Source organism: Schistocerca gregaria, chromosome 3 (assembly GCF_023897955.1).
Source record: "Schistocerca gregaria isolate iqSchGreg1 chromosome 3, iqSchGreg1.2, whole genome shotgun sequence".
In the NCBI taxonomy this organism is placed as follows: domain Eukaryota; kingdom Metazoa; phylum Arthropoda; class Insecta; order Orthoptera; family Acrididae; genus Schistocerca; species Schistocerca gregaria.
The window spans coordinates 323,615,965-323,638,497 of record NC_064922.1 but is presented as its reverse complement, the minus strand read 5'-3'; positions in this window follow the sequence as shown (position 1 = coordinate 323,638,497).

Sequence of the window (22,533 nt, the reverse complement as noted above, 5' to 3'; positions counted from 1 at the left end):
TGGAACAAAAAAGATCTAATTATGTCCAGAAACGCATGATTTCCATGCTAGAGACCATTTATTCAATTATACTTTGTTACAGAGACTGCGGTCTAATACGTGATGCACCATGCAGCCACAGTTACAGTATGCATGGTTTACTCCTAAGGGGTGGTACTGTTATTCATATGTCATGCTCTACTGTCCTCTCCTGCCGTAGCAGTTGGTAACGTCGTGTCCGATTCACTTCTCCTGCTGACTCACACAGTAGCGGATGTGGTACAGCGTTGTGCACAGTGGTTCCATATTCGAAAGGAGAACTTGCCGATATTATGTTTACTTACAGAGCGGCAAATGGCAATGGGTAGTGAGCAGCAACGTTGTATCAGGAGACATATCCCTGCCGATAACAGCCACAGCATTCAATGTTTGCAACAGTGTTTCGCCGTTTCAGAAAAGAGGAAATCATGAAGCATTGTAAGGTGTCAGGCAAATCCAACACCTTCCATGAAAACCCTGACATGATAAGCAAATCCACATAGCTCCGAATAAATCGTGACATTAAATTAACCAAAGTAATACGAGTAACGAGTGAGCAAATGGAATACCACAGACTAACACAAGAATGCCTAAATGCATATCGTACCTTCCCACCGAGAGACCGACGCAGTTCCGAGGGGAGATACGAGAACAGAAGCCGAGAGCAGAACCGTGTTAAGCTGAAGGCCCTACGATAAGGGACAGACACCCACGTCGCCAGCTAACTGCTAGGTCAACCCCCCAGCCCATGTTAAAAGCTAGAGCCCTCCAGAAGCACAGTATAGATCTTACGATAACACAAAAAGGGCCACACATCCCGCAAGTTTTAGCGTGAGACTTTTTCGCGTCTCTGTTACGTTGCACACTTTAAAAACATTGCCCCACCACGAAAAGTATAACGTTTCTCATTGGAAAGACAGAATTTCTGTAGGCGGAGCTTAAGGTTAACATTCAGACCCTGATTGGTCAGATTAAAACACAGCCAGATAGTTTTTTTAAACCAACTTCGGTAAATTGTAGTAAGGAGAAGTTAGGAGAGGAGAGTGGTTGCTTCCGAGACAGCGAGGTGAGCGGAGCTGTGCTGCCCGCCGCCCCCTGACGAACACTGACAAGGTAATGAACGCACGCGATGCCGCATAACAGCGCATAAAGCTTCACTCAGAACTGCAGAAGTCTCATCTGTTACGCCCCCTTTTTGCGTAATACTAGTGTCGATCGTGAATTAAAGCTCATGGTGTTCACATTTGCCACGTGAAGTAAAAATCTGAAACGCGATGATTTTTCTGTTATATAGTTATTGAGAAGCCACATCGGCCACTGTAATTTACGACAAGTTAGATAAGTAATTAATGATAATTGAGGGTCACTGTAGTCCATTTTGATAGTTTTCTTTTTTGTGAAACCTAATTTAAACCTAGATTATAGATGTGATATGGCATAGGTCATCCATCGATCCATTGTAGAACTTGGAAACCCACTCAGGGAATATTCGTTCACATTTTAGTTGAAGACAGTTGGTTTTTATCATCCTGTATTAAAACATTTCCTTTTATCAATAGTGCAATTTATAAACAATGTTTTGTGAGTAGAATAAAATTTCCAATGGTAAACTTAACTGCTTTTTCGACATTATTTTACCAGCTAACTAAAAATAGGAAAGCCTTGAACCACTTCCACTAAATTTAGTTAGTATTAAGATTCTTTTACAGGGAGTTTAGTGGAGCTGACGCTGAGATCATTAAGTATTTGGTTATATCATCGCTAGTCTCACTGAATCCTACATGTCATGTGTGGTCTGGCGTCTCCTTATCAGCAACAGGTCCCAGGTTCAAACTAGTCAATTCCCTAAAAAACACGCTCAGAGCGTCGTTGCGCGAAAGTGGTAGGGAGACACGATATAGTACAAACAGACACCACGCAGAATGTTAGAGCATGTATGTGAAATGTTCGGACATCAGACTTGGAGAAAAATATGATTAACACTATGGAAGGCGACCGCCGTGTCAGGACCAGGCAGCTCCCCCACCAGTACAGGGTGAGCCAGAAGTACGTGTAGAATATTCTCCATGTCAATTGTTGCTACCCTTATCACTTAGAGCTTGTGCAGAGATTACTAGCAACTGGCTTTCCACATCAGAAGCAGTTTTGTCACTGATTTCTTCACCAGACAACCATGATTCTGGGAGTTACGTCATCCATCCCATCCACAGATGAGGAAAACTTTACTCTGAGTGTTACCTACAACTGTTATATCAGTCATCTGTGGGATAATGTGCAGAACCCCCATGGTATGATGAGAGTGAATCATCAGCATCGGTGCCTCTGGAATGTGTGGGCCCGGATAATGGGCGACAGTATTTTGGGACCAGTCTTCCACCCACTTCGCCTAACAGGCCGGAACTATCGGCGTTTCTTGCAGGTGACTTTGCCTCCCCTGCTGGAAGAAGTGCCATTGATGATTGGAATGGTTATGTGGCTGATACATGATGGTGCTACAGCCTATTTGGCCATTAACGTCTGGATGTGTCACAGTTGTGTGTTACCTGGTCGATGGATCATACGAGGAGGTCCAGTTGTGTGACCTGCTCATTCAACAAATCTCAGCTCATGTGATTTCCGGTTATGGGCCCATCTCAGTAGTACTGTATACGCAGAGCCCATTCCAAATGTGAAGATAATGGTGCAGCATATTCATGTTGTTTGGATGCAGCCTGGCTGATGTGAACATGCTATGGTGTGCACACACATGCATTGAGGCACATGGAAACTATTGTCAACACATACTACAACTGTGGTTGCATGGTACAGCACTTATTAGACCATAGTTGCTGTAACAATGTATGACTGAATAAATGGTCTCTAGAATGGAAACAATGCGTTTCTGGATATAAGTTCATTATACCTTTTTTGTTCTGAGTCCTCTTGTAGATCAGTCCCTAGAGTTTGGCCACAGTGGAAAAAAATCACTGTATATAGTTGTTCAAGGTGTTCTGTTCTTTCTGAACATGGGTGTGTATATATATACTATCGGGCCAACGGGGGAACGTGTGCCTGCCAGGCAACAGGACACATGTTGAACTTAGGCGATTGATATATATATATATATATATATATATATATATATATATATATATATATGAAACTTCTTGGCAGATTAAAACTGTGTGCCCGACCGAGACTCGAACTCGGGACCTTTGCAAAGTTTTAATCTGCCAGGAAGTTTAATATCAGCGCACACTCCGCTGCAGAAATTCCCCCATGAACCATGGACCTTGCCGTTGGTGGGGAGGCTTGCGTGCCTCAGCGATACAGATGGCCGTACCGTAGGTGCAACCACAACGGAGGGGTATCTGTTGAGAGGCCAGACAAACATGTGGTTCCTGAAGAGGGGCAGCAGCCTTTTCAGTAGTTGCAGGGGCAACAGTCTGGATGATTGACTGATCTGGCCTTTCAACATTATCCAAAACGGCCTTGCTGTGCTGGTACTGCGAACGGCTGAAAGCAAGGGGAAACTACAGCCGTAATTTTTCCCGAGGACATGCAGCTTTACTGTATGATTAAATGATGATGGCGTCATCTTGGGTAAAATATTCCGGAGGTAAAATAGTCCCCCATTCGGATCTCCGGGCGGGGACTACTCAAGAGGATGTCATCATCAGGAGAAAAAAAACTGGCGTTCTACGGATCGGAGCGTGGAATGTCAGATCCCTTAATCGGGCAGGTAGGTTAGAAAATTTAAAAAGGGAAATGGATAGGTTAAAGTTAGATATACTGGGAAATAGTAAAGTTCGGTGGCAGGAGGAACAAGACTTCTTGTCAGGTCACTACAGGGTTATAAACACAAAATCAAATAGGGGTAATGCAGGAGTAGGTTTAATAATGAATAGGAAAATAGGAATGCGGGTAAGCTACTACAAACAGCATAGTGAACGCATTATTGTGGCCAAGATAGATATGAAGCCCACACCTACTATAGTAGTACAAGTTTATATGCCAACTAGCTCTGCAGATGACGAAGAAATTGAAGAAATGTACGATGAAATAAAAGAAATTATTCAGATAGTGAAGGGAGACGAAAATTTAATAGTCATGGGTGACTGGAATTCGAGTGTAGGAAAAGGGAGAGAAGGAAACATAGTAGGTGAATATGGATTGGGGCTAAGAAAAGAAAGAGGAAGACGCCTAGTAGAATTTTGCACAGAGCGCAACTTAATCATAGCTAACACTTGGTTTAAGAATCATGAAAGAAGGTTGTATACATGGAAGAACCCTGGAGATACTAAAAGGTATCAGATAGATTATATAATGGTAAGACTGAGATTTAGGAACCAGGTTTTAAGTTGTAAGACATTTCCAGGGGCACATGTGGACTCTGACCACAATCTATTGGTTATGACCTGTAGATTAAAACTGAAAAAACTGCAAAAATGTGGGAAATTAAGGAGATGGGACCTGGATAAACTGAAAGAACCAGAGGTTGTACAAAGTTTCAGGGAGAGCATAAGGGAATAATTGACAGGAATGGGGGAAAGCAATACAGTAGAAGAAGAATGGGTAGCTCTGAGGAATGAAGTAGTGAAGGCAGTAGAGGATAAAGTAGGTAAAAAGACAAGGGCTGCTAGAAATCCTTGGGTAACAGAAGAAATATTGAATTTAATTGATGGAAGAAGAAAATATAAAAATGCAGTAAATGAAGCAGGCAAAAAGGAATACAAACGTCTCAAAAACGAGATCGACAGGAAGTGCAAAATGGCTAAACAGCGATGGATAGAGGACAAATGTAAGGATGTAGAAGCTTATCTCACTAGGGGTAAGATAGATACTGCCTATAGGAAAATTAAAGAGACCTTTGGAGAGAAGAGAACCACGTGTATGAATATCAAGAGCTCAGATGGCAGCCCAGTTCTAAGCAAAGAAGAGAAGGCAGAAAGGTGGAAGGAGTATATAGAAGGTTTACACAAGGGCGATGTACTTGAGGACAATATTATGGAAATGGAAGAGGATGTAGATGAAGACGAAATGGGAGATACGATACTGCGTGAAGAGTTTGACAGAGCACTGAAAGACCTGAGTCGAAACAAGGCCCCCGGAGTAGACAACATTGCATTAGAACTACTGACGGCCTTGGGAGAGCCAGTCATGACAAAACTCTACCAGCTGGTGAGCAAGATGTATGAGACAGGCGAAATACCCTCCGACTTCAAGAAGAATATAATAATTCCAATCCCAAAGAAGGCAGGTGCTGACAGATGTGAAAATTACCGAACTATCAGTTTAATAAGTCACAGCTGCAAAATACTAACGCGAATTCTTTACAGACGAATGGAAAAACTGGTAGATGCGGACCTTGGGGAGGATCAGTTTGGATTTCGTAGAAATGTTGGAACACGTGAGGCAATACTGACCTTACGACTTATCTTAGAAGAAAGATTAAGAAAAGGCAAACCTACGTTTCTAGCATTTGTAGACTTAGAGAAAGCTTTTGACAATGTTGACTGGACTACTCTTTTTCAGATTCTAAAGGCGGCAGGGGTAAAATACAGGGAGAGAAAGACTATTTACAATTTGTACAGAAACCAGATGGCAGTCATAACAATCGAGGGGCATGAAAGGGAAGCAGTGGTTGGGAAAGGTGTGAGACAGGGTTGTAGCCTCTCCCCGATGTTATTCAATCTGTATATTGAGCAAGCTGTAAAGGAAACAAAAGAAAAATTCGGAGTAGGTATTAAAATTCATGGAGAAGAAGTAAAAACATTGAGGTTCGCCGATGACATTGTAATTCTGTCAGAGACGGCAAAGGACTTGGAAGAGCAGTTGAACGGAATGGACAGTGTCTTGAAAGGAGGATATAAGATGAACATCAACAAAAGCAAAACGAGGATGATGGAATGTAGTCAAATTAAATCGGGTGATGCTGAGGGAATTAGATTAGGAAATGAGACACTTAAAGTAGTAAAGGAGTTTTGCTATTTAGGAAGTAAAATAACTGATGATGGTCGAAGTAGAGAGGATATAAATGTAGACTGGCAATGGCAAGGAAAGCGTTTCTGAAGAAGAGAAATTTGTTAATATCGAATATAGATTTACGTGTCAGGAAGTCGTTTCTGAAAGTATTTGTATGGAGTGTAGCCATGTATGAAAGTGAAACATGGACGATAACTAGTCTGGACAAGAAGAGAATAGAAGCTTTCGAAATGTGGTGATACAGAAGAATACTGAAGATAAGGTGGATAGATCACGTAACTAATGAGGAGGTATTGAATAGGATTGGGGAGAAGAGAAGTTTGGGGCACAACTTGACTAGAAGAAAGATAGATTGGTAGGACACGTTTTGAGGCATCAAGGGATCAAAAATTTAGCATTGGAGGGCAGCGTGGAGGGTAAAAATCGTAGAGGGAGACCGAGAGATGAGTACACTAAGCAGATTCAGAAGGATGTAGGTTGCAGTAGGTACTGGGAGATGAAACAGCTTGCACAGGATAGAGTAGCATGGAGAGCTGCATCAAACCAGTCTCAGGACTGAAGACAACAACAACAAATATGGTGTCTGATAGGCTCAGGTTTCCACATTAGTCCTGATAATTTGTTCCACGTGTGATGGCACTGATGTGTAACAGGCCCGAACGGCGTCCTGTGGTATAGCCAACCATGTTGCATTCATCTGTGGTGGTTGTAACTGCGCTACAGTGCTGCACCCATTGTTTCACCGTATCCCATACATTTTCGATTGGCGACAAGTCTGGTGATGTTATCCACGCAAGGACTTAAGTTGGCGCTGTCTGTCTTGTGTGAATGAAGTATTTGTGATGCTGCTCCCCCTGCCCGCGGAGAACCAAAGTACAGCGATCATTTTCAAACACACAGAACCTGTATTCGGCCGCAAACACAATCTGATACCACTCCTGTTCCCAGTCAGGTCGCTCCGCTGTTGCTCTAGAGCCGAGGAGATCGCATATCTGTCCTGCAATGCCATACGGATGAAGTATCGATCTTCTCGGCCGGGGGGAGGGGGGGGGGGGTGTCTGGGTGGTGTGATCTGACCCATCTCAGCGTATTCTACGTCTTCCGTGAATCATTCTGCACACATCTGTTGCACTGCCGAAACACTTCGTCCCACTTAAGCAGCAATTTTCTGGATAGATGAATCACAATTCTCTCATGCCAATAGTGCACCCTGTTTCAAACTCACTGATTTGACAATACAGTTCGCGTATACGTCTGCGAGGCACTCTGTATGTCTGCTCAAGTCACACTGATCCATTGCCTTCGGTTTATGGCGACAACTAGAGCCGCAGGCCCATTTCACTTTTAGGTGGCGTTGCATCGCGATATCGATGGTGACCTTGAACCCCCCGGCTGATGTGGTTCAGATGCTTATCATTTCTGAAAAACATACTCATCTACATGTCCTGTGAATATGAACTTTCAAGGTGCTCTGTTTTTTCAGAACTTGAGTGTGTTTTTGTGTTATGTAGTATAGATGTTGTAAGGTGACAGGTAAATCCAACACCTTCCATGAAAACCCTGACATAATAAGCAAATCTACTAGTATGTCACATAGCTCCGAATAAATCGTGACATTAAATTAACCAAAGTAATACAAGTAACGAGTGAGCAAATGGAATGCCACAGACTAACACAAGAATACCTAAATGCATGTCGTACCTTCCCACCGAGAGACCGACGCAGTTCCGAAGGGAGAAACGAGAACAGAAGCCGAGAGCAGAACCGTGTTAAGCTAGAAGGCCCTACGATAACGGACGGTCTGGACACCCACGCCGCCAGCCTACCTGTACGACTACCACCCGCACGTTTTAGCGTGAGACTTCTTCGCGTCTCAGGGAGTTCAAGGACCACCCCCCAGCCCATGTTAAAAGATAGAGCCCTCCAGAAGAACAGTATAGATCTTGCGATAACACTAAAAGGACCACACCAGCTGCAGGTTTTAGCGTGAGACTTTTTAGCGTCTCTGTTAGGCTGCAAACTTTAAAAACATTGCCCCACCACGAAAAGTACAATGTTTCTCATTGGATAGACAGAATTTTTGTAGGCAGAGCTTAAGGTTAACATTGAGACCCTGATTGGTCAGATGAAAACATAGCCAGATAGTTTTTTTTAAACTAACTTCGGTAAATTGTAGTAAGGAGAAGTTAGAGGACTGTTAGTTCCGAGACGGCGAGCTGGATGGCTGGTGCGCCGGTCGCTGTCACCCTGACGCAGCCTAAACACCGACAAGGTCTTGAACGCCCGCGATGCCACATTTTTGAGCGCATAAGGCTTCACTCAGAACTGCAGAAGTCTCATCTGTTACACCCCTTTTTTTTGGGTAATACTATTGTCAATCGTTAGTTAAAACTCATGGTGTTCACGTTTGCCAGTTGAAGAACAGATATGAAACGCGATGATTTTTTTTTAATATAGTTATTGAGAAGCCACATCAGCCACTGTAATTTACGACAAGTTAGACAAGTAATTAAAGATAATTGAGGGTCACTGTAGATCATTTTGATAGTTTTCTCTTTTGTGAAACTTAAATTAAACCTAGATTATAGATGTGATATGGCATAGGTCATCCTTCCATCCGTTGTAGAACTTGGAAACCCATTCAGGGAATATTCGTTCACATTTTTGTTGAACGCAGTTGGTTTTTACCATCCTGTATTAAAACATTTCCTTTTATCAATAGTGCAATTTATAAACGATGTTTTGTGAGTAGAATAAAATTTCCAATGGTAAACTTAACTGCTTTTTCGACGTTATTTTACCAGATAACTAAAAATAGGAAAGCCTTGAACCCTTTCCACTAAATTTAGTTAGTATTAAGATTCTTTTACAGGGAGTGCAGTGGAGCTGACGCTGAGATCATTAAGTATTTGGTTATATCATCGCTAGTCTCACTGAACTCTTCTGAATTCTACATGTCATGTGTGGTCTGGCGTCTCCTTACCAGCAACAGGTCCCAGGTTCAAACTAGTTAATTCCCTAAAAAACACGCTCAGAGCGTCGTTGCGCGAAAGTGGTAGGGAGACACGATATAGTACAAACAGACACCACCATGAATGTTTAGAATGTGAATATGCCCTGGAACACCATGACAGCACGTTACCATTCTACATCTGACGTAGTAAGCACTATTCAGTTATATGATTATAATCATTATAACTTACCTATCGTTTTTTCTGTTTGAAAATAGTCTCGGAGGAATATTGGGACTGTACTACATTTCATGTTTACAGACGACGCCACAGTCCCCCGTTCTAGCGCATCAGCAGTTTGCAGCATACTCATGATTTTAGAGCCGCACACTTATTACAGTCGACTGATCGTGGAGTCACTGACCCACTATGAAGTGGTTGGTGCCTGAATTACTTGCACGCATGTAACACGTGCTCCCCGCGAATAGTCGGTTTTGAGCCACTCGTGTGGAACGCGACAGGACACATAACCATAGAGGAATGTCACGTGAGCCAATCAACGCGAAACCACCTGGATATAAACCTGCCAGCTTTGCAGAGCTCTGCCGAGTAACGTATCTTCTGTTCTATGGCGATTTGATTGATCTCTGTTGTTGGTATTGCTAGTCGTGTTTCTGCTTGTCTTGTTGGTAATATACGAGGTGCGACAATAAAGTAATGAGACTAACGTGAAAAAAAGGTTGCTTACCACTTTAGTCAAGTTAAGTGTTGTCCCCTTCAAAGTAATTCCCTTCTGATTGCACACACTTTTTCCAGCGTTTCTCCCATTGATGGTAATATTTCTGGAACTCATCTACTGTAATATCCTCCAAGACCCTCGTCACAGCTTTTCGGACATATTGTGTTGTTTGAAAGTGGTGTCCCTTGACCGCTGTTTTGACTCTTGGAAATAGAAAAAAGGCGAACGGAGCAATATCTGGTGAATAAGGTGGCTGTGGTAGTACTGAAATTTGTTTTGAGGTTAAAAATTGCTGTGCTGACAGAGTACAAATCCTTCTCATACCAAGATCTTCAGTTATTATTAGACGAACCGTTTCTCGATTGATGTTCAGTTCCTTTGCAATCATTTTCACGGATAATCTTCCATCAGATCGTACGAGTTCACTCACCCTGGCCAAGTTGACATCCGTTCGTGAGGTTGATGGTCGTCCACTGCGGTCTTCGTCTTCAACATTCGTTCTGTCTTCATTAAACATTTTATGCCAACGAAAAACTTGAGTTCGTACCATAACCTCCTCTCCAAAAGCCTTCTGAAGCTTTCCGTAAGTTGTCGTCGCCTATTCATCCAATTTAATGCAAAAATAAATGGCATACCTTTGCGCAATATTATGCAGTTCCATTCCTGTGACAAGAGACACAAACACGTATTAACTTATTACAGCATAACTCACGACTGATCAGTTGCATCGATGTGCTGCTTGGACTAGAAGCAGCTTATAAACCAAATGGTTCAAATGGCTCTGAGCACTATGTGACTTAACTGCTGAGGTCATCAGTCGCCTAGAACTTGGAACTAATTAAACCTAACTAACCTAAGGACATCACACACATCCATGCCCGAGGCAGGATTCGAACCTGCGGCCGTAGCGGTCGCTCGGCTCCAGACTGCAGCGCCTAGAACCGCACGGCCATTGTAAACCAAGGTCAAAGATATTGTGCCTACGCAAGCCTGAAGGGTTGTCACATCTTGCATAGAAAATCAGTCTCATTACTTTACTGTTGCACCTCTTATGTTCACCATTACTCACTGCCAGTGAGTCCAAGGTGAAGCCATTCGTAACAGTTCCCATTGTCATGGACTCACCTGTATTACCAAATGGCTAAAACAGTCGCCTAATCTCACTTACTAGTGTTCTACCTAACAGGTTGAAGGACAGGAAAATTTTAATCCAAACTTTTCGCATGATCATTGACCGATTTTAAATATTTGAAGTGTCACAATCTGCTCTTCAGCGGACGCAGTTTGATGTCATAGCCTTAACACAGTAAGTCAAGTATCAAGAGACCCTAGAAAACTTTAGCACTGTTATAGTTTTAAATAATGACAGTATTTGGAATAAAAGTTGTCATTGGGTAAAGGTGGTTGTGGGAATGAAGGGTAAACATCTTGAAAAATTAACTGAACTACGTGAAATGAAAATCATGAATTTATGATACATCGTTGTCTACACATTTCCATGTGTCTAAAAATTTGTTTCGTATTCGGAATGTTTGTTCTTGCTTGTACTACGGGCAGAAATCGGGGATAGTCAGTAGGCCGCATAACCTATTCTCAGTTACAGTTAGCATATTAGGCCGTGATCGATAAATTACACTTCAATGGCAATGACAAAAACGTTTGTCGATTCGGAAAGTATATTCGTTTAGAAGGGCAACTTTCACGATGGACGGAGATACCGGATTATCGCAATGCTCACGGTTAGTATGTATCACAGTGCTCTACTAAAATTATCTCTTTAACTACTTTAAAGCAAATGAAATGATGTTTAAGAGATTCTCTTATTGGTGTGCAATAAGTTAGCTTCGTAAAATGTATGAACCTGGACCTCCATGATGCCTTTTCGCCTATGATAGTTAAAAGTCTTTCTTATGTTAAAATTTTCCACAAATAATAAATTCTAGTTCAAAATCGATACGAAATGTTGGAATCCGGTAAGAAAACCTTTGTAAGGGAACGTCATTCATCACTGTACGATTCGTATGTGCTGAGAAAATGGGCGTTGACTTGAGAAATAGTACATATGATGATAAAAGCTGGAAACTGTTTCTTTCTTCTTGATGTAGTACACGCACATTACCCAGACTATATTCATCCACCGTGACTTGCAACAAACTTGAAACATAATTTCAAACCTTTTCGAAACATTTTCTCGATTACAACCCCACAGAATAATGAAAGGAAAACAGTTCATCTCTTACCAAATTTGTATTGTTTTTCATGCGATAAGACTTTAGCATCAAGCATGACGTCTTAATTTGCTGTTTCTTTAAAACTAGCTTTTAAGAAAAATAACCAAGCGTAAAATAAATCGTTTGACACTATGAAAAAAAAAGGTTCAAATGGCTCTAAGCACTATGGGGCTTAACATCTGAGGTCATCAGTCCGCTAGACTTAGAACTACTTAAACCAAACTAACCTGAGGACATCACACACATCCATGCCTGAGGCAGGATTCGAATCTGCGACCGTAGCGGCCGAGCGGTTCCGGACTGAAGCGCCTAGAACCCCTCGGCCACTGCGGCTGGTTGACACTATGCAGTTTTAGTTAAAATGTCTTACATGAACTTATGAAAGGGTTATTACATTATGACCTTTTTTTTTGTTTTACCGCTTGCATATTTGACTTCTTTTTATTAGTCTATGGGTGAGTAATCTGAAAAAAATAAAATGACATCGAAACATTTTAACACCGCTACCAGGCTGGAAACCCGAAAACTTTTCACGAACAGAATTTCATTTTTGCATCTTTTACCACGAACGTTTTACATGCTTAACGTCAAACATTAAACCCATTAACATATTTGTAAGTAATTAGAGGTATGAAGGTGTTTTATATATGGGAGTTCGATTCTTTAGAAAATCTGGGATGAGTTTAATTGTTATTCAGGATTACTTAATTTGAACGTCCTGTCTGTGTATATTCTTATATGTATGATGAGTCATGTAATTAAATAAGAATCTGGAAATTGTACCTCTTAGCGTTAACAGTCTGTACGTAAAATAATAAATAACCGACGGAGTACCTACATGCAAGAAGAATTTTCATTCGCTAAAAGTGAGCACTTGGCAAGCTTACTCCAACTTGTGCTTCTAACTACGATATTACAACCTGCGAGAACAATGACGAGAAATCATAGTTTTCAGCTCACAGTGATATTAACATTAAATAACTCGCTACGTGAGGAATGTCTCAATACTGTCACCAGATGACATTCATATTTTTTATAAATAGTGCTGGACAGCTCCAATAAATATGATGAAAGTCGTGTTGCAACCACCAAAAGCTACTGTAATGTATCTACAGACAACGAGTTCTTATGAAGCGACTGTTTCCAAGTCACGAATTAACACTACATCAAGTTAAAGAAAGGTTTTTTGCAGTTAAATACAAAATTCATTTTAGTAACGAGATCTGTCATATATACGCGCTTCTATAATCTCATACATTGATCCCAATCGGATTTTTGTACCTGGTGACTGATGAAAAATATATAAGATAATAGATGCGCGTATATATGACTGGTAGTGTAACTAAAGAAGATATAAAATGAAGACTGTCAACGGCAACAAGAGCATTTCTGAAAAAGAGAAATTAACATCGAATACAGATTTAAGTGTTAGGAAGTCTTTCCTGGAGGTATTTGTCTGGAATGTAGCAATGTATGGAAGTGAAACGTGGACAATAAACAGTTTAGACAAAAAGAGAATAGAAGATTTAGAAATGTGGTGCTTCAGAAGAATGCTGAAGATCAGATGTGTTGATCGAAAACTAATGAGGAGGTACTGAATAGAATTGGGGAGACAAGGAATTTGTGGCACAATCTGACCGCAAGAAGGGATCGGTTGATAGGACACATTTTGAGACGTCGAGGGATCAGCAGTTTAGTATTGGAAGGAAGTTCAAATGGCTCAAAAAGCTCTCAGTACTATGGGACTTAACTGCTAAGGTCATCAGTCCCCTAGAACTTAGAACTACTTAAACCTAACTAACCTAAGGACATCACACACATCCATGCCCGAGACAGGATTCGAACCTGCAACCGTAGTGGTCGCACCGCTCCAAACTGTAGCGCCTAGAACAGCTCCGCCACCCAGGCCGGCTGAAAGGAAGTGTGGGTAGTAAAAATCGTAGAGAGAGACCAAGAGATGGATGCAGTAAACAGATTCAGAAAATGTAGGTTCCAGCAGTTATTCGTAGATGAAGAGGCTTGCACAAGGTAGAGTAGCAGGGGAGCTGGATGAAACCAGTCTTCAAACTGAAAGCTACAACAACAGCGTAAATAAAACCGACTTCATGTGTGGCGCTAATGAACCTTCCTTTAACGTGACGTAGTGTTAACCCGTAACTTGAAGATGAGCAATTGACCGAAACTTATTGTGTGTAAATAAATATACATTTCAGTAGGATGACATTTATATTACATCGCTACCTCAGAAGGATGAAGAAGTATAATTCTTCAAATGTGCCGAAACGTCTTTCTGCGATACTGTACGGGGAATCGAACTTGCACGAGAGCAGAAATATTGTTAGAGTCCCGTAAGGCCGTTCCACTGTCGGTGAGTGCAGCTTCACGGGGAGTGAGCCAGACAAAGGGCCCACGCTGGGCAGAAGGACACGATCTGCGTCAGCGCTGTCCCTGTGACTCTTGACCGTAACCCAGAATGCCAGCACCTTGCGCAATGACAAAGGTGGGAGCTAGAGGAATAAAGGCGCCATTAACTAAAGGATGGGCGAGCTGATACTAAAACCAGCCACATGCAGTAATCTAGATCATCTCATATCGCTATATCATCAGACGGGATTCTTCGTAGGTCTTCAGTACTCGCCCTTAATTTAGGGCCATTATTAGACACGAATATAGTTTTCTAAATAATGCGGTGGTACAGAGATTTCTCCGGTATATACTTATCATTTAAGGCAAGTATTACATAACCAAGTAACTAAAAGTAATAGTTTCATCAATCTTCAAATAAAATAAAGGACTATACCACATAAGCGGTAAGCGTTCATTGAAGTATAAATGCTACGTAAGATCTATTTTTTTATTCATTGAAGTAACCAGGTACTACTTCTTAATTTTTTCATTTCATTGATGAACAAAGTCATTCAGTTTGGTCTACTGCAGCTGCTGAAGACAAATGTGAAACGTTCAACCTTGTATAACGAAGAATCTCGGTAAATAAAAGAAACTAAGTTCGTTGGGTTAGTAACTGGTTCAAATGGCTCTGAGCACTATGGGATTTAACTTCTGAGGTCATCAGTCCCCTAGAACTTAAAACTACTTAAACCTAACTAACCTAAGGACATCACATACATCCACGCCTGAGGCAGGATTCGAACTTGCAACCGTAGCGGTCGCCCGGTTCCAGACTGTAGCGCCTAGAACCGCTCGGTCACTCCGGCCGGCTTAATAATCGGAATTTATTCATCAACGAAGTAAAGCTGTACAGAATAATTTTCCAGACCACTGACAATACTTCTGTTCATTAAATCGAAACCACAAATTGCTTATTAGCAATAACAAGTATCTACGAAAATACATTTGAGGCAACAACTTGCACATTTTTAGGTGATAATAAAAAGCTGATTATGAAAAGTAAGTCAGATATGTGATCATATGTAACAATTTTCTGCTTGGTTTGAAGTAACTCCGTCATACTCGACGGGGAAAGTTTTAGGGAAACAAAAGTAACACGATTTATCAGATGCAGTAAGCGGTACAGTCAGGTTATTCACCGATATCACTGCTATCTAACAGGATGTTACCGTCGCGTCATGATTGATAGACAACCCAAAATGGCTTGGGTGTTCCCAGCTGCTCTGCTAAATCATGAATAAATGCAAGAGAACGACCACAAACAAAATAAAGAAAGCAATTGTCTGATAACGGCGTTAGTCATCTCAAATTTTTTAACATCTTTTCAATGCAGAGTTTTATAAAAAAAATAGTAAATATTTCAGAAAGTGACAGTGTAGACAGATTCGAAAAAAACCTTTCCATGCAACATGCTTACAGAGATATGGATTGATACAGAGATGAGTTTTCATTTCGCATGGTGGTACTCCAGTTGCTATGGGTTTATTTATTGATTTTCATTTTGGTGTGTTTTCATAATTCAAATTTTCAACTGTGACTTCGATTTGTAGGCCAATTCTACTGTCTCTTTTAAGCTTGTTGCACGCATGTACACACGCGTAGTATGCTAATACTATGTATGAGTAGCGGCTTTGTAGAGTAATCGCTACTATTCCTTGTACGGAATACGGTAGACGATTTCCATAGCATAGAGCACCAGACTCAAGAGTGTTTACTCGGGTTTTCACTAAACTGTGTGATAACGGAGCAGTGCCAGCTGTCATATTAGGCCTACAACTTTGCTCCCGCCGTTTTGCAATAGACGGCAGTAGCGGCAAGTGTTGTTCGGGTGATTGGTCATAGGTGTAACACAATAAGCTTAGGCATCTGTAAACATAATGCTATAAAATATTAGTCGATTTGTGATTGCATCATAAGGTTACTCTCGACTAAGTACATCACCTTTCGTACCACTTTCTCGCCATTTGCGGGAAGTTTTAATTTTCTTCTTTAACATGAAGAAATTTGCGGCTGTGGCTCTTAAAATGTGAGGGTGGGGGAACTATTAATGGAAGAACGGGCAGAGAATGTTTTCAACGCCTTAAGAACGGTGAATTTGATGTCGAAGACCGGCATGGCGGTGGAAGACAGAACGTTTTCGTAGCTACTGAAACAGGCGAAGACAGTCACAGGACATCATTATCGAAAGCAATTGACGTTTTCGAGCCGAGCACTGAAACACAAACGGTCACGTAAAGGTAATTTTGCAGCAGGTCAGTGCGCTACCCCATGTCGCAAAACCCGTCAAAATATTCATGGAAACGTTGAAATGATAAGTACTATCCCTCCCGCCGTATTCTCCATACGTTGCTCTTTCTGACTACCACCTTTTTCGACCAGTGGCATACAGTCTGGCTGACCAGCACTTCCGGTCATACGAACAAGCACAAAATTGAATCGATTCGTGGATCCCTACAAAAGATGCCCAGGTCTTCCGCCATGGGATTCGTATGCTATCCGAAAGGTGGGAGAATGAAGTGTCCAGCGATGGCCAATACTATGAATCACAATTTTTTTGTAAGTTTTTCACAATAAAGCCCCGAACTTCGTGAAAAGACGGCGGAAGCAAAGTTGTAGACCTAGTATTTAATGTGAACGTGTAAATACAGTTAGAAGGAAGTAATATTAGAGTTTAACGTCCCGTCGACAGCACGGTCATTGGAGACGGAGCACAGGCTCGTATTTCGGAAGGATGATGAGGAAGAAAATGGGCCTCACCATTTAAAAAAAAAAGTCCTGGCCTTTTACTGGAGACATATAGGGAAATCACAGGAAACCTAAATGTGAAAGGCGGGACGGTGATTTGAACCGTCGTCCTCCGGAATGCGAGTCCATTGTGTTAACCACTGTACATTGAGATATGACTATCATTCTTTATCGAACGAACTGATAAACATTACTGTTCAGTGACAGTAACATATAGCTAGTGACATCCCCGTGGGCACGGATTGTTTCCAAGTTAAGCATTCTATCGTGTTCACGTTTTAATAAAGTGATCTAATATTTTGTGTGTTTTGTAGCATCTGCTCGACCGCCTCCAGAAGTAAATCTAAGAATGCTGGAACGGCATTTCACTATCATTTACAGCGAATTCTGTACCTTCGAGAAGGAGATGAAGGTTCACGATTGGAATTTTGTCGTTATTTGCAAATCACCGAATAATCCTGTTAATAATGTTTGCTGATGAACCCGCTTTCACTCACGACGGTACCAGTAAGACTCTGCCTGTGTCTGATGAAAAACCAACATGTTGTTTGAGGAGACGTATTTTCAAGAACATGTACGGTTTCAATTGACAGACAGTCAATAGATTGGGCCTGTCACGTTACCGCACCTTCCAACAGGACCCCGATATCTAGACAACGAGCATCAAGCATTGTAGGAAGAGATTCCTTACGCTGGATAAATCTGTTCTTGCAGCATGATGGGCACATTCTAGTCTTCAGGTGACACTTTATTTAAACATAACACTCCCCGGCACGTCGTATCTGCAGATATAGTCGCATTTCTCGGCCAACAACGTTCCCCCGCGCCACCCCTTTAGATTTTTGACAGTGATGAGTCTGAAAGGCGAAGTCTACAGAGAAAATATCGACAAAAGAGATGAATTTATCAGATAACGACTAGTGCTGCCACCATGAAAGAACGTCAAGATAACATCAGAAGAGCGACACCTGGTATTCTAAAGAGAATTTGGAAGTGCATATACGTTGGAGGTGGAGTAACTGAAATTAGATTTAGAACGTAATAGTTTTCCTTTGCTGAATACCTTCTGTCCGAATTTCTTTGTCTGTGACCAATAAAATTAGACGCTTGGAACGTTTCAATCGAAACACTGTGTACTACCATCTTCCAAAATACGTACTACAATGTTCTGACGAGGTGTTAACGACGGCCGGCCGGGGTGGCCGAGCGGTTGTAGGAGCTACAGTCTAGAACCGCAGGACGGTCGCAGGTTCGAATCCTGCCTCGGGCATCGATGTGTGTGATGTCCTTAGGTTAGTTAGGTTTAAGTAGTTCTAAGTTCTAGGGGACAGCAGTTACGTCCCATAGTGCTCAGAGCCATTTGGATCATTTTGTTCGAAAGAACTGGGGAAAGCACGTATCAGCATCCTTTATGTTAAATGTGTTCTGGTACAGGCGGTACCTGTGGTCTTATTGCATAGCTTGAGATCTGCGTCTTCAATGTAGGCAACAATTAAAATGATTTGCCTTATATTGAGCGTGTTATTAAGTGCAGTATCAGATGAACTTCAGAACGAAATGAGTACCAGAGTCCATTTTTTTCTAGTAAGGTACACAGATGGCACATGTCATTTGCGGACTTGTGTTACCAAGAACATGCAGTGTGACATCTTAATGCAGTGCAAGTTGCTTAGATGGTTTGTTTCGGTGGTGTTGCTGCAGGTGCCAAAGCATCACCACGTGTCATCCATCCGAGAACGGTCGTAGACTAGGCGAGCTGAACAAGGTTCAAATATGGTTCAAATGGCTCTAAGCACTGTGGGACTTAACTTCCGAGGTCATCAGTCCCCTAGAACGTAGAACTACTTAAACCTAACTAACCTAAGGACATCACACACATCCATGCACGGGACAGGATTCGAACCTGCGACCGTAGCGGTCACGCGGTTCCAGACTGTCTAACATTCTGCGTGGTGTCTGTTTGTTCTAAGTCGTGTCTCCATACCACTTTCGCGCAACGACGCTCTGAGCGTGTTTTTTAGGGAATTGACTAGTTTGAACCTGAGACGTGTAGCTTGCAAGGAGACGCCAGACCACACATGACATGTAGAGTTCAGATGAGTTCACTGATCATATAATCAAATACTTAATGATTTCAGAATCAGCTCCACTGCATTCCCTGTAAAAGAATTTTAATGCTAACTAAATTTAGTGGAAGTGGTTCAAGGCTTTCCTATTTTTAGATAGCTGGTAAAATAACGTCGAAAAAGCAGTTAAGTTTACCACTGGAAATTTTATTCTACTCATAAAACATTGTTTACAAATTGCACTATTGATAAAAGGAAATATTTTAATACAGGATGATAAAAACCAACTGCGTTCAACAAAAATGTGAACGAATATTCCCTGAATGGGTTTCCAAGTTCTACAATGGATGGAAGGATGACCTATGCCATATCACATCTAAAATCTAGATTTTAGTTAAGTTTCATAAAAGAGAAAACTATCAAAATGGTCTACAGTGACCCTCAATTATCATTAATTACTTATGTAACTTGTCGTAAATTACAGTGGCTGATATGGCTTCTCAATAATTATGTAATAGAAAAATCATCACGTTTCAGATTTTAACTTCTAGTAGCAAATGTGAATACCATGAGCTTTAATTGACGATCGACGTTAGTATCATGCAAAAAGGGGGTGTAACAGATGAGACTTCTGCTGTTCTGTGTGAAGCCTTATGCGGCATCTCGTGTGTTCATTACCTTGTCGTTGGTTAGGCAGCGACAGGGGGCGGCGGGCGGTGCAGCTCCACGCACCTCGCCGTCTCGGAAGCAACTCTTTCCTAACCTCTCCTTACTACCATTTACCGAAGTTGGCTTAAAAAAAGCTATCTGGCCGTGTTTTCAACTGACCAATCAGGGTCTCAATGTTAACCTTAAGCTCCGCCAACAAAAATTCTGTCCATCCAATGAGAAACGTTATACTTTTCGTGGTGGGGCAATGTTTCTAACGTTTGCAACGTAACAGAAACGCGAAAAACTCTCACGCTAAGACTTGCAGCTGGTGTGCCCCTTTTTGTGTTATCGTAAGATCTATATTGTTCTTCTGGAGGGCTCTATCTTTTAACATGGGCTAGGGGTGGTCCAGGCGGTCAGCCAGAAATGTGGGTGTCCATCACTTATCGTAGGGCCTTCTAGCTTAACACGGTTCTACTTTCGGCTTCTGTTCTCGTTTTTTCCGTCGGAACTGCATCTGTTTCACGGTGGGAAGGTATGACATGCATTTAGGCGTTCTTGTGTTATCCTGTGGTATTCCATTTGCTCAGTCGTTGATCGTATTACTTTGGTTAATTTAATGTCAGGCTTTATTCGGAGCTATGTGACATACTGCCGGATTTGCTTATCATGTCAGGGTTTTCATGGAAGGTATTGGATTTGCCTGACACCTTACAACTGTAGCGCCTAGAACCGCTCGGCCACCCCGGCCGGCTGAACAAGGTAACCTGTGCATTAAAACCTCGCGTGAAGACCAATATCTGGCTGTCTCTGCGTTGCAGCGTCACGCGGATACTACAAGAAACCTTAAGCCGCTCCCAGGAGGGCTACTGGAGTCGTTGTGTCCCATGAGACTGTAATGAACAGGTCCGAGGAATGACCTTATAACCCAGACGTCTTGTTCACGTAACCTGCTTGGCACGGCAACATCTTACAACTCACCTTCAGTTCTGCTGTTCTCATGTCAACCAGAAACTTCGTCTCTGGCGAAACGTTTTATTTACAGACTAGTCCAGATGTTGTCCTGGAAATCGTCAGATTTCCAAAGTTATGTTATGTTGTAGGGAGGCTTCGGTGTTGACAGCCCTACGGAGCTTGTCCATAGTCGCCTTACCGCCAGGCAGTACGTCGAACAGATTCTGCTGGGTCGTGTGGTGATAGCTGCATACGGTGGTGGCCCCGAATTCCTTCTAATGCCCGCGCTGAGATGCAACTTAAGCCCTCATCTCACGTATGTACGACGTGCTTTACAGACGTGTTCGTGGTCGTCCTGTTTCGCCGCAGATTCCACAAGAACTCTCATAGACTCTTACTGAAGAATGGGAATGGATACCACAGAGAGACCGACATATGGAGTATGCTACGTATGTGTCAGGGAATTATAAACGCTCACTGAGTGCACACACGTTACCGAAGCACTCAACGCCCAATGAAAAACATCCAGGATAACAGGATTAATGATTCCACTTTGTTTTCGACACCTGTTGGACATTTGAGTTTTTAATGCAAACGATCAAGGATGTAATGCTGTTTTGCTATGTATTTAATTTGCGAAAGATAAAGATATAATTTGCTAACATACACAGTCCTCAATTACTGCTCGTGGAGTGAGACAGCCGCACAAAGTCATGTTCCCCTAATTCTTTTGAGCTGTGTATTTCTCCTGAAAACCCCTAAATTTAGGGGTGATATGAAGAAGTGATGTGAAGTGGAGCTAGCACGTAAAATTAATAGCAGGGAAGGCGGATGTAACTGATACATTGGAAGTGTTCTGTGCGGTGCAAGAAGCGTAAATGGTAAGGACAGACAAGAGACTCAAGGCCGTAGCTCGATGAGTTTTAGAACTCGGCTCTAGCATTTCGTGACTCCGTATCAAGCAGGCATGAGAGCAAGCATGGAACGATTTCAAAGGTGTTACGTTCGTAGTAGGTCGGTGGAGCCCGTGTGACGCTCAGGGAACTTAAATAGAGGTGTTGGGAAAATGGCAGCGGTCTTCCTCGGGAAGCAGTCTTGAGTTCTCAGAATATTTGGCAGTCGCTTACTCAGAGCTTAACTAATTTTCCTGCGGTAAATAGGCAGACAGGATGGGACAGGAAGTGGCTTGCAGCTGTGTTAAGTACCCGCCACAATATACGAGAGTTGCCCAGAAAGTAATGCACCACATTTTTTCCCTTTAACAATTCTTTATTGAACATAAAGAGAATTTCGCAGACGAAAGAATGGTATTTTCTCTACACACTCTATTTTCCCACGTAATCTCCATTCCGTTCTATGGCCTTCATCGAGCGATTAACAAGGCTGTGTATGCTCAATCCTTGTCCTGGTGGCGGAGCTAGTGCTTCACTCTGTGAACTTCCATTTCTGACTGGCTAATGCAGCGCCAACTGAAGACCGTAATGCGTGTGTCCTCGCGCATGACAACACCAGCTCGCTGCAACATGTCAGGTGCGACAACCGTGGACGATCTCCCCTACCGCTGCAAATCGTAGAGCTCCACCGGGCCGCTTTCTAATGACCTCACCCTCCTTGTGCAGCGACTAACTGTACTTCTGTCGACAGCAGATTTTCCATAGACTTTGCACAAGCGTTTGTGAATACTTCCCACAGTTTCTTTCTCTGCAAGGAGAAATTCAATGACGGCACGTTTTTTTGTCACCTATAGAAGGCCATTTTGAAACTGTCCTGCAGCTACGCTATCTGTCGGAAGTGACGGAAACGTA